General features: G+C 32.4%; 1 pseudogene; it reads left to right on the top strand.

The window, feature by feature from the left end:
- The first annotated feature begins 841 nt into the window (after positions 1 to 841).
- LOC114416051 lies at positions 842 to 1,576 on the top strand (annotated as a pseudogene).
- The last annotated feature ends 11,691 nt before the right edge of the window (positions 1,577 to 13,267 follow it).

Genomic DNA, 13,267 nt, shown 5'->3' with positions numbered 1-13,267 from the left:
TATGATAACAAGTTGGTTGAGCTCTATGATGGACAAACTCTATAAATAGGATGAGGTGCTCTCAATTTTGTATCATCAAACTCACTTCTCTATTCAGAAAAATACACCATCTATTCAGAGCGAGTAAGGGTATGGAAGAACAAAGCTGCCTCGGGGTTCGTGTATGTGTCATTTCGCATTCGATTTGCAATGGCTGGAGGTACACTTGTAATATTTAGTTTCCGCTGTTTGATCTGAATATGCCATTTAAATTGATTTGCATGTTTAGATCAATACCTGTTTAAATTCCATAATATTATTTATAAGATTGAGCTTCTAAAATAAGCCTTCTTTATAGCAATAATGAAGGTGTTAGTTGAACTTGAGTTTAATATATCTTTCCCACAAGCGTGTGCTAATATACAAAGTAAAAACCATAATATAATGAAAAGTCACAATTAACCATCACACTTACAAAATATCAATATCCCGTTACACACATTAGCAAATTAGGACCAATCATTTATCACCATCACACTTACGTGGACTGGTCTTGGTTAGCATTCCATTCTATTGCTCACTTACAAAATACAAGTATCTGTCTCACTCAAACTTTGACTTATTTCCAACTTAAAATTAGTCTCCAAAGATAGATAGATGCATTAACCATTAAATAGAAATCCTTTACTTCATTCAGCTTAAACATTTCTCTCTCTAACCTTTTGCCCAAATCAACTTAAACTGAAACCTTGTTCTGCCTCCTTACACTATATTATACCATTTATATCCTTCTATCTAGTAAGAAGCAGGTTGTTTTAGAAAAAAAAGTGAGATTTCTCTTTGGCATAATAAGATAGTATAAATGGAAAGTGACGAGAGTTTGGAGCAGAATGCACTCGTGGGTGAACTAATTCAGGGGTTGGAGATAGTAAGAAAGTTGAAGGAAGACTTCAGCTCACCCTCCTCTGTTGACACTAGGGAATCACTACTGTAGAGGATATTATCCTCTTATGACAATGCTTTACTTCTTCTAAGATGGAATGAATCAATGTCCATGCAACAACCAACTAAAACTTCCTCACCACAAAGGGAAGACGTTAAAGATCATCAACAACTTAAACACAATTCAAAGAAAAGGTAAACTTTACTAAGAGGCTTTTAGTAGCACACAGAAGTTAACTTATTATCAAGAAATGACTACATGAGTATTCAGTTATATGTATTTATACTAACACTAGTGGCAATTTAATTTTGTTTCAAAAAGATGATGTCGAAATGGACGAAACAAATTAGAGTGAAGATCGAGAATGGCATTGAAGGGCCCCTCAAAGATGGTTATAGCTGGAGAAAATATGGACATAAAGATATCCTTAGTGCAAAATATCCCATGTGAGGGAATATGTAATTTTAAAAAATTGTCACTAAATACAAGAATTAGTTAACCATGGGTTGAATTGTTACATGCTGTAGAAGCTATTATAGGTGAACCTTCCACAAAACTAAGGGGTGCCTAGCCACGAACCAAGTGCAGAGATAAGAAGAACACAATTTTGCCAAGAAAGTTTTATTGCACAAACACACCGCTAAGGGTAGTTGAAGTGTGAAGCAGGGAATCTGTGGTGAGAAGCAATGAATCCAACAACATTTTCAGTTTGTTTTTCCTTAAAACAAAGCACAAAAATAAATTTTTTAGAACAATGGATACCTATATGTGAGCTCGACAGAGGACAACAACAACTGATGACGGCATGGTAGGTGCACTGAGTAACTACGGAATGTGAGTGAGAGAAGGCTAGGGTTGGGTTCCTTTTGTTTAGGTATAATAGTAAGTTTTGATGGATGAGTATTCCTTTGGTAAAATCCGTCAAAAACATATTAAATTTCCGACACACCTAAATCAGTGGATAAATTACGTCGAAAATATATACTTTTCGACAGAAAATTTTTCCATGGGTAAATTCTGTTAGAAATTCAAATATTTCTGACGGAAAAAATTCTGTGGAAAATAATCCGTCGAAAATACCTTTTTTTGTAGTGACTTAATCTCCCCTTGAGATTAAAACCCAAGTATTCTTTGTCACCAAGTCTAGCTTTCACAAACAATATATGTTTGGTAGAGAATATATTCTTAATCACTCAAAGAGTGTTTACACAATAAGTTCAAATACAATGAACCTCACTAACTTTTAGTGTACATAAGACAAAAGGAATTAAGAATGTTAAGACCAAACAACTTAAATCTTCCCTTTTGTGCGCTATGCATGGTATGAGTTTCTTACTGAACCTATAAACCTTACTTTCTGATGATTGCTTTTAGTACTTGGGGATTGAGTACCTGTGTCATTGCTTTTGTATTGCAAGCCAAGTGCTAAAGTACTTATCTTCTCAAGACTGGATGCTAAAGCAGTATCGTCCAATGACTAATACTTTGGTTATTGTCCAGTACCTTTCCGTTCATGCTTTTATGCTTATATCTTATAGAGATAAATGAACATGTAGCTTAAGCATGAAAAGTTAATACATAAAATTTATATTTTTTTAACATCAAAATCTTAAGGATTTAATTGTTTGGTGCAGTTCAGTGTGATTTGGACACAACCAGACTTAACATAAATCGCATGATTCAACACTCAAGTCTCTACACCATAATGCAGAAATTAAATATCTAATATTTGTTGTGGTAGTTGGTTAAAAAAATTGTAAGTTGTTGTTAACAAGGCATGACACTAGATTAGATATATGTTATTTGGAATCAACAATAAGTAATACCATTTTGCCGATTAAAAAAAAAAACCCAGTAGGTAATACAGGATTAGCATTGTTATAGACAAAAATTGTTGTAGTGTATGATATCTTAGATATCAAAGTTTTTATTATAGAGAATATGTGATGATAATGATTGCATTACTTAAACTAATCCAGATATTTTACGGTGTGCTTCTATACTTTGAATGATTAAATACAAATAATGAATCAAAGTTTTAAAGGATTTTGGGCATTTTTCTTATATTTTGGCTTCAAATATTCATATTTTTTAGGGATAATTACACTATATATATTCTCCTACTAGATTAGTGTTAATTATATTTACATCTTTTGTAAGTAAAACTTACACTGATCTCTTCCCCATCTTTTTTACCCTCTCCTGTAGTAAGTTTGAAACATACTTTTATGTTGCAGATTTGTTGTGCAAAACCCCGCATGACTTTGGGGTTGAAAGCTATAGGATGCCAATCACAAGACTGAGGGTGTTATGATATTTCCCTTTGTTAATTGATAGTATTAATAGTATTACTTATTATTAGAAGATGGACGAAGCTGCTTGCTAGAGACCTGATACCAAATTTGTTGTTATTATTCATGATATTTCCCTTTGTTTATTGATAGTATTAATAGTATCTCTTTTGGTGGGAATTAGTTGAAGCAATTTGCCTTTGATTATTTAAATATATGAATAAACTTGACTATGATTTTATAAACAAAAGTTATTAATAGTATTTTCCCATTCCTTTTTAGTCTATTCTGTATAAATTGATTATATAAATGTGAAGTGCTCCTCTTTTTTATTTTCATTTCACTTTTTTTAACTTCCAAATGCATAATACTTAATATTTTTTTTATTAATAATTGTAAATTACATAACCATTTTTCATGATATACGAAAACGTACTACTTTTGGGATATCTCCCGTACACAATTAAGACTATGTATATTTAATTTAAATTATTCTCAATGCAAAAAAATCTTTGTGGCTGCAAAAATTTAATGCAAACATATAGTGTTAATATACACAATGCAAAATAGATTTCCATAGTTGTTTTAAAGGAGTTGTGTAGTTTATATATAAAAAGGAGCTTCACTGTATTTTTATTTTTTACTACTAGAAAATAAGTTTTTAACGTCAAATTTTTTTACTATTAACATTAGATTTTATCAACGTTAACGAACTCAATATTAATATCAATTTTTTAAATACTGATGTTAACATACAATATATAACATCGGTTTTTTTTTAAAAAAAATCAATGTAGTATAATAAGCAATAAACTAAAAAAAATGTAAAATATGCAAAAAAATAACATCAAAAAAATCGATGTTGTGGTGCATAAATTATCTACCATAATCAAATCTAATTAAACATAACTATATACAATTATAAAATTCCGTAAACACCTAATATTTCATTTTTAATTTTGACATAAAATCTTGTCCACTGAATCTAACTTGTCTTTAATATTTATGTGGTTCCAATGGTCTAATGTCCTTATTTTCACCCATCTTTATTATTTAAAGTTCCACTTTTTCCTTTATTTAAATTTCTCTTTAATCTTTATCTATACAAATATATAAAAGAAATACAATTTTGTGTAAGGTCTCCACATTTTTAGATCCTTTTATCCTTATTGTTAATAATATTAAAATAGTAACAATAATTAATTAATCTTGTTTGATTATACTGACTCAATAACCACAATTCTATCACCCACTACTTTTAAATTGTTTTATTCATTTTATCATTTTTTATTAACTGTATTTAACTTCTATTTTTATTATTATTTAAAATATTTAGAGAGGAGTGTCTCTTCTCCTAGTAGTAATAAGAAAAATCTTTATATAAAAATCAAAATCAACGTGTCTATTTGTGTTTTTTTTCTTATGTGATTTTTGATAATAAAGAAAAAACTATCTAACTTTACATTCTTTTTGTATGGAACGAAATGCTTTAAAAATGACAAAAAAATATTAAAAATCAAATACATTTATTTTCAATTTTAACAAAAGATTATATTTAAATAATATGTCAAATAAATGAATACTGTATTCAATGAATATATTTCAAAAAAGTTAAACTGAAACAATATTTCTATTTTTTAAAATACTAAATCTAACTTTGACAATAAAATAGAGAATTAAATTTAAAAACACTAGACTAAATATACAACATGACGAGATAACATGGTTAATTTTTCTATACTTAAAATACAAAATGAAAATTTAAAGTTTAAGCATTAGTATTTACAACTTTTAATTTTAATGGTAATCTTTTAAAATTTAAAAAATGTTACTATAAATCAAACCTAACATCTTATTTAAAAGTTAAAGAATGTCAACACACATAGATAGATACACATATTAAATTAAAATTAATATATATGTCAATATATAATAAAAAAATTGTTATAATATATACATTTTAACATAAAAAATACAGACATACATGCATTTCTACTGGTAATAATAAGAATAATTTATAACTATATATATAAATGAAATAATTCCTTTTCGTGTACATATTTCATCAGTCATTTTTACCCTTGAATTGTTCAGGTAAGATAATTGTACAGTCATTCACTTAAAATGTGGATATAATTGGAACTTAAAACGTCTCAATATTTATCTTTCTCGCTTTCCACTTATGCAGATTTTTGCTCTACAGTTTTTTTTTTTTTTCATTTTATCTTTGATTGACAACATGTAACTCGACAAATGAAGGAGGTATAATACAACTTCCGCATGTTGTTCTTTATCCATTTTTTTTATTCTTTCAGGCCCCATCACTTTTCTTCTCTCTCTTTGTAATCGATTTCATCCCGTTTTACTTATAATTGGATTTCTCTATTGATTTATTTAGTTTTGTGAGAACTATATCCACCCATGAAATTGGTAAATTTCCCCATCTGGGGTAGTTTTAGAAACTATTTCCCCAGATGGGGTCGTTTCCAAATTATTTCCAACATGGGACAGTTATTTATGTGAAAATCATGCATGCAGGACCCAAATCGCCAGAACCAGTGGCGAGTTTGGTGTCCTTGAGCAAATCGCCAGCACCAATGACGATACGTGCATGCAGAGAGGAAACCGCCAGTCCAAATGGCGATATACTTAGCGCTTTGGGAACCGCCAGTCAAACTGACGAGTTCCATGGACGTGTAGCTGCAGGCTACGTCCTGCCATGGCAGTGTAGCTGGGTCAGTGCAGGCAAAACCGCTATTACCATTGGCGGTTTGCCTTGCACAGGGATTGCCTAGAAATCGTTATTACCATTGGCGGGTTGCTTGGTTTGAATTTTTTTTGGCCCTCTTCCATTATAAAAGTAGAAGCTTCGTGAGTGCACTGCGCGCTTCCTTCCTTTGCTTCCATTGCTTTGCTATTCTTCTTCCTTATTTCCTCCATTAGACTGATTGCGTTTTTCTTATTTGGTTGATGTTGCCTTCTTCTTATTTGGTTGCTGTCTTTTGTTTTTGGTAAGTATTTTTGAATGATAAATATTTATATATATATATATGAATGGTAAATATTTTGTTAATGTTTGTAGGGGTGTGCTTTGTTTCACTCTTGGTACGCGATTTCTCTCCTCTTCATATTACGTGAGTTCTTTGTGCTTGGTAAGTGATTATTAACTTGGTAACTTTAATTGATAGGTTAATGTTAGGTTTTAAAAATTATATGTTATTAGTTGTGTTATATATATAGATATATGTTAGGTTAGTTATAGTTAAATTGATATATATTATTTTCTTTCAATTTTGTAAATTAGCATGGTATTAATTATTTTATATATACATATTACGTTTGTTGATGTTAGATGAAATTTTTAAATATTAAGTAGTAGATTGAAATATTGAGTTGGTATATTATGATTTGTACGTTAGTTGTAATGGATTTATTAATATGATTTTGTTAAGATTTTTTAAATTTGTATCTTATTATTTGTGATAAAATTATTTGTACGTTAATTTTAGTTGTTATTTTATTATTATTTGGTTTAGATTTATTAGGTTTGTATGATATTATTTGTATTTTATATATGGTATTTTAGGTTTAGTTAGAATGTGAAAATTATTTAATTGTCTTATTTATAGTTTTTATTGAAATATATGAAATTTTATATATATATATATATATATATATATATATATATATATATATATACACACACACGTACTTTAAATTTTTTATTCCATGAATTTTGTTTGATTTAATACCATTTTTTGTCTAATATTTGTTATTTAATTTAAATTTTAATAATTGGAAAAAAAATATGGTCATTTAATTAAATTTATGTACGTATTTGAATATTTAATTTTGTTATGTGTAGAGTATTTTAGTTAGTAAATTAAGTTTTGTTGTGTTAAATTTATGAATGTGTTTTATTTTATAATTTTATTATGTACGTATTTTAATTTGGTCATTTATTTCAATTTATGTTGCTATGTTAATTTTTAATTTTGTTGTTTGTAGAGTATTTTTGGTAGTATTTTAATTTTTTTGTGTAAAATTTATGTACGTGTAACAATTTTTAATTTTATTATGTATTTTAATTTGGTCATTTATTTAAATTTTTGTAGCTATTTAATTTTTAAATTTTTTATTTGTAGACTATTTTAGGTAGTATTTTAAGTTTATTTGTGTACAATTTATGTACGTGTTTAAATTTTTAATTTTGTTATGTATTTTAATTTGGTCATTTATTTAAATTTTTGTAGCTATTTAATTTTTAATTTTGTTATTTGTAGACTATTTTAGGTAGTATTTTAAGTTTATTTGTGTACAATTTATGTACGTGTTTAAATTTTTAATTTTGTTATGTATTTTAATTTGGTCATTTATTTAAATTTTTGTAGTTATTTAATTTGTAATTTTGTTATTTGTAGACTATTTTAGGTAGTATTTTAAGTTTATTTGTGTAAAATTTATGTACGTGTTTAAATTTTTAATTTTGTTATGTATTTGAATTTGATAATTTATTTAAATTTGTGAAGGTATGTAATTTTTAATTTTTTTATTTTTAGACTATTTTAGGTAGTATTTTAAGTTTTTTTGTGTTAAATTTTTGTACGTGTAACAAATCTATGTATTTTAATTTGGTCATTTAGTTTAATTTGTGTAGCTATTAAATTTGTAATTTTGTTATTTGTAGAGTATTTTAGAACATTTATTTAAATTTGTGTAGCTATTAAATTTGTTCATTTTTTTAATGTAAAATTTTTGTTGTCAATTTTTTGTATTATATTTAACTTTACAGCATCAATGGCATCTTCGTCATCATCTTCATCTAGTATACACATTAAGTCTGGTCCAATAGATGGAGACGAACATGTTTGGAATGGGGAAGCAGACAGAAAACTACATATCAGACGAGCTGTACCCATCTATCAAGGACAAGAAGAAATACCAGAGGAAATTATTCCTCTGCTTCGCCAATCAGGATTCTATTGGATAATGAAAATGGGGTACCTGAAAATTAATTCTTCATTAATTACAGCCTTGATTGAAAGATGGAGGCCCGAGACACACACGATTCACTTGAGATGCGGAGAGGCTACGATTACTCTTCAAGATGTGTCAGTCTTGTTAGGTCTTCATACTGAGGGGGCCCCATTAATTGGTCAGACTAATCTTGATTGGGCTGAATTGTGTGAAGAATTATTGGGAGTCAGACCACATGAAGGTGAACTTCAAGGCAGTGTGGTCAAATTAAGTTGGCTGGCTCACCATTTTTCATAAATAAATATCCATGACGGTAACATAGAACAATTACAAAGGTTTACCCGTGCATGGATCCTCAGATTCATAGGAGGAGTTCTATTTGTTGACAAGAGCAGTAGTAAAGTTTCCTTAAGGTACCTCCAATTTTTACGGGACTTTGAACAGTGCAGCACGTATGCATGGGGACCTGCCGTGCTTGCTTATTTATACAGAGAGATGTGCAGCGCCACCGATTACAAAATAAAATCAATCGGAGGTATGTGCATCTTAATCTAAATGTGGGCATGGGAACGTTGCACGACTTTGGCTCCAAAGAGAACTCCTCCTATAATAGAAAACAAACCACTCGGACACAGGTTAGTTGTTTTGAAAAAAAATTCATTTGAAAATAATCAATAATGTAACACGTCGGCACTAATTATTTCATATTTGTTAAATAATAAATAAAATGTCATGGTTTAAGATAAATTAACAATTGTGTTATTGTATGCAGTTTCTGTGGGAGCCTTACACAGCAACTGTTATGTCGATGTTGCCTCCCATTTATTTGGTTGGCAGTATGGCGTGGTGCACAGTGGTGCCACTCATTTGTTTCCATGTTGTAGAGTGACACCAACCTGATAGAGTGTTGCGACAATTTGGAATGCAACAACCTATTCCAGAGTCTCCTTCGCAACCATGGAATGTCCACGGGCTAACACTGAAAGGCAAAATGGATGAAAATTGGTTCCAGCTGTTGGCCCCATTTATCAGTCAGTGGAATAATCGAGCTGAGTTTAGGGTCGACGTTTATGCTCGACAAGAGGGCCTATTAAGTTTTAACTCGGATTACATGGTGTGGTATAGGCGCAAAACAAAAATGTTTATCGACCCAAACAATGCAAACACGGCTACATTGGTATTTATTTCTTTTTTATTATTTAACTTCAATTTACTTTTTAAAGCATCGACATTAATTTCCTTACCCTAATAATTGCAGGGTGAAGTTACCGAGACATTGCAGTATATGGTGTCACCCCAAGGGCGAAACACATGGACAGTTGATGATCTCGTGCCATATGTGGAAAAGTTAGCGATTTTATCCCAAGAGCAAGAGAGGATCACTGAGCCTGTGGCACATGGTCCAGCATCAGAGCGTCAATTTCCCCCACAACAGTTTCACATGCTTCAGTCAAGTGTTGAAACTCGAGGTTTTGACAGACGAAGGGAGATTGTTCAAGCGGAAGATTTTTCCCAACATATGGAGCAGCGTGACCATGGAATGTATTACACGCCACCAACATTTGCTCAGTATCCTTCGCAGATGTATCAGTATCCTTTCGAAGGCCATGACACTGATATGTCTGCAAGCGAACATTCGTTTGGTGGTGTTGTGGAAACACAGCCTCATTTTTCATGGCCGACCATGACCCCTTCGCAGCAACATGATGCCCCAATGGCAACACCTAATGCCCCATTAGGTCAGCAATGGGATGTACCCGGAGCAATCCCTGCTATGGGTGACTTATTAGGTGTTGATTTGCGTCACGAGTTTTCTGCAGAGGCCGAGGAACAAGGGCGGAGACAACGCGCAAGAAGAAATCCGGATCGTCAAGCCCGAAGGTGGGATCGACCATGTGGCACATCTTCGCGCCATCATGGACACCATGATGACTGATTTTGATGTCTCTATTTGAAATTTGTTTTGTATCTTTGAAATTTGAATTTCAGACTTAATTTATGGTATCTCATTGTACTTGTTATGGAATTTGTTATGGAATTGCGTTTTTTATCACCATTTGTTTTTGAATCACCATCGCGGACACCATAATGACTATTTTTATGTCGTGCATCAAACTAGAATAATAAATAAAGTCATAAAGAAAAAGTAAAGTACACAAATCAAATAAGTAACGGTAGAAATCATAATGACTATTTTTATGTCGCACATCAAACTAAGTATATGGTTTAGGTTTAGGGTTAGTTGATGGGGTTTAGGGCTAGTGGTTTATTTTTAGGGTTAGTTGGTGGGGTTTAGGGTTAGTGGTTTATTTTTAGTGTTAGTGGTTAGGGTTTAGGGTTAGTGGTTTATTTTTAGGGTTTGTAGTTAGGGTTTAGGGTTAGTTGTTTATTTTTAGGGTTAGTGGTTAGGGTTAGTGGTTTATTTGTAGGGTTAGTGGTTTATTTTTAGGGTTAGTGGATGGGGTTTAGGGTTAGTGGTTTATTTTTAGGGTTAGTTGATGGGGTTTATGGTTAGTGGTTTATTTTTAGGGTTAGTTGATGGGGTTTAGGGTTAGTGGTTTATTTTTAGTGTTAGTGGTTAGGGTTTAGGGTTAGTTGTTTATTTTTAGGGTTAGTGGTTAGGGTTTAGGGTTAGTGGTTTAGTTGTAGGGTTAGTGGTTTATTTTTAGGGTTAGTGGATGGGGTTTAGGGTTAGTGGTTTAATTTTAGGGTTAGTGGATGGGGTTTAGGGTAAATGGTTTATTTTTAGGGTTAGTTGATGGGGTTTAGGGTTAGTGGTTAGGGTTTAGGGTTAGTGGTTTATTTTTAGGGTTAGTGGTTTATTTTTTGGGTTAGTGGTTAGGGTTTAGGGTTAGTGGATGAGGTTTAGGGTTAGTGGTTTGTTTTTAGGGTTGGTGGTTATGGTTTAACGAATTCATTGAAGCCCACAAATAAGTAATGTACAAAAGGCAAAATGTTTTAAACTACCGAATTCATTGAACCCCAGAAATTCAATACATTGAACAGAACGTAAACAAATACAAATCACTCGAGTAACATACATAAATCAACGATTTGAACAACTCCCACGCTCAGATTGCATTGGACAGCGACGCCTGTTATGCCCTTCGGCTCCACATCTACTGCATTTTGTTCGGTGCTCAGATGGTTCGACCCAATCTATCTCATTTCTTATCCTTGTTGATTTTGGCCGACCTTTCGCACGAATTGTAGTTGGGTCAGGGATAAGTGTCCATGCGTCATCAGAAGGAGGAATAACCGCTTCATTCCCAAGAGGCCACCATTGTGCGGAGTAAGCTTTTAAGATGTGCTCATTTGTATAAACAACATCTATATATTGGTAGTAGTTCATGCTCACGTAACCACAAGCTGCAATAATGTGTGAAAATGGATAGTGAAGCGCAGAATACCTTCCGCATTGACAATGACGATCATTCAAGTTTACTGCCCACTTTTGTCCGCCACGTTGCGTTATAGGGTTGAAGCTCTCCTCTACTTCAAACCTTGTGGAGTGGATATCATACACGCGAATGATGTGCGTACAAGCTTGTTCTTGATTTTTCCTCAGTTCTTTAACAAGCTTTGAACAATATACTTGGCCTTCATTTAACTGTCTTTGGGCTTGGCGGCCACGCTCAACAAAGTACTTTCGACACCTACTGTACGTTGATTTCACCAATGCTGTTATAGGAATGTTGCGACAATCCTTTAAAACCTTATTGATACATTCTGAGAGGTTCGTTGTCATGTGGCCATATCGACGTCCTTCTCTATCGTAAGCCATCGTCCATTTTTCCTTTGAGATGCGATCAATCCATGTTGCTATGGCTGGACTCAGTTCACGAAATTTTTCTAAATTTTGATAAAAAATGTGCTTGCATGGAGTGTAGGCTGCATAAAATTAGTTATGAATACCAATTTTAAGTATAAATGAAAGTAAAATAAACGTGACCGTCAAATATGAAATCTTACCCAATTTCTTCAACATTTCTTTTTGTTTGGCATTATTGAATTTTCGATTGAAGTTGCTTGCTATGTGTCGCACACAGTAGACATGATAACCGTGGGGAGGTTGCCACCCAAGTGCTTCGTTAGCGACAGCGGACTTTATACTCGCATGCCGATAAGATATCAGACAAATACCATTTTTATCTGTGACATGTTCACGCAAGTGTGCCAAAAACCATGACTACGCTGTCAACGTCTCACCTTCGACCACGGCGAATGCTAGAGGAAGGACACCACCATTTCCATCTTGTGATGTGGCCATTAAGAGGGTCCCACGGTATTTGCCGTACAAATGTGTGCCGTCAACTTGTATGATTGGCTTACAGTACTTGAAAGTCTCTTTACATTGGCCAAAAGTTCAAAAAACTCTATGAAATTGGCGGTGTTCGCGACTAACCATATTTCCAACGATAAAATCGTCATGCAGTATTTGAAAATACGATCCAGGAGAATGATTTTGCATGTGTGTTAGCCACGACGAAAGTTTCGCATATGACTCATCCCAATCGCCATATTCAATAGCAATGGCTTTCTGTTTCGCCAACCAAGCTTTTTTGTACGACACCTTGTACGCAAATTGACTGTTAATCCTCTCTTGAATCAATGAAATTTTTATGGATGGATCTTCTCTGATCATGCCTGTGAATAGAATAACAAAATTTAAATGACAATTAAGGCTAAACAATAACATAATATGAACATAAAATACGTACCTACTACACAAGTGACAATTAAATCTGAATCAAGTTTCTCGTGATCTTGGGTCATGGTCATATTGAGACATGTGTGTGGTCCACCCCATTGAGTGACTTTCCATGAATAAGTTTTTTTAGATAGAATTGCCCTCATGTAGAAAGGGCAAGGACAATATGCATATTTATTCACGCAACAAACCACATACTTGTCCCATTTGCTTTCAACCACTTTGAAACTTTGATGCACCTTCATAACATATTGTTTGACCGCATTCTTGACCGCATCTTTACTATCAAATTCCATGACAACATATAATTCTTGGCCAACATTAAAAGTGGATGGCATCTTTAAACCACAAATGTCCTCCTCATCA

This window comes from Glycine soja, chromosome 6 (genome assembly GCF_004193775.1).
Source record: "Glycine soja cultivar W05 chromosome 6, ASM419377v2, whole genome shotgun sequence".
Lineage (NCBI taxonomy): Eukaryota > Viridiplantae > Streptophyta > Magnoliopsida > Fabales > Fabaceae > Glycine > Glycine soja.
Note: the sequence above shows the minus strand (reverse complement) of the source record. Positions and strands in the feature narration are given on the sequence as shown.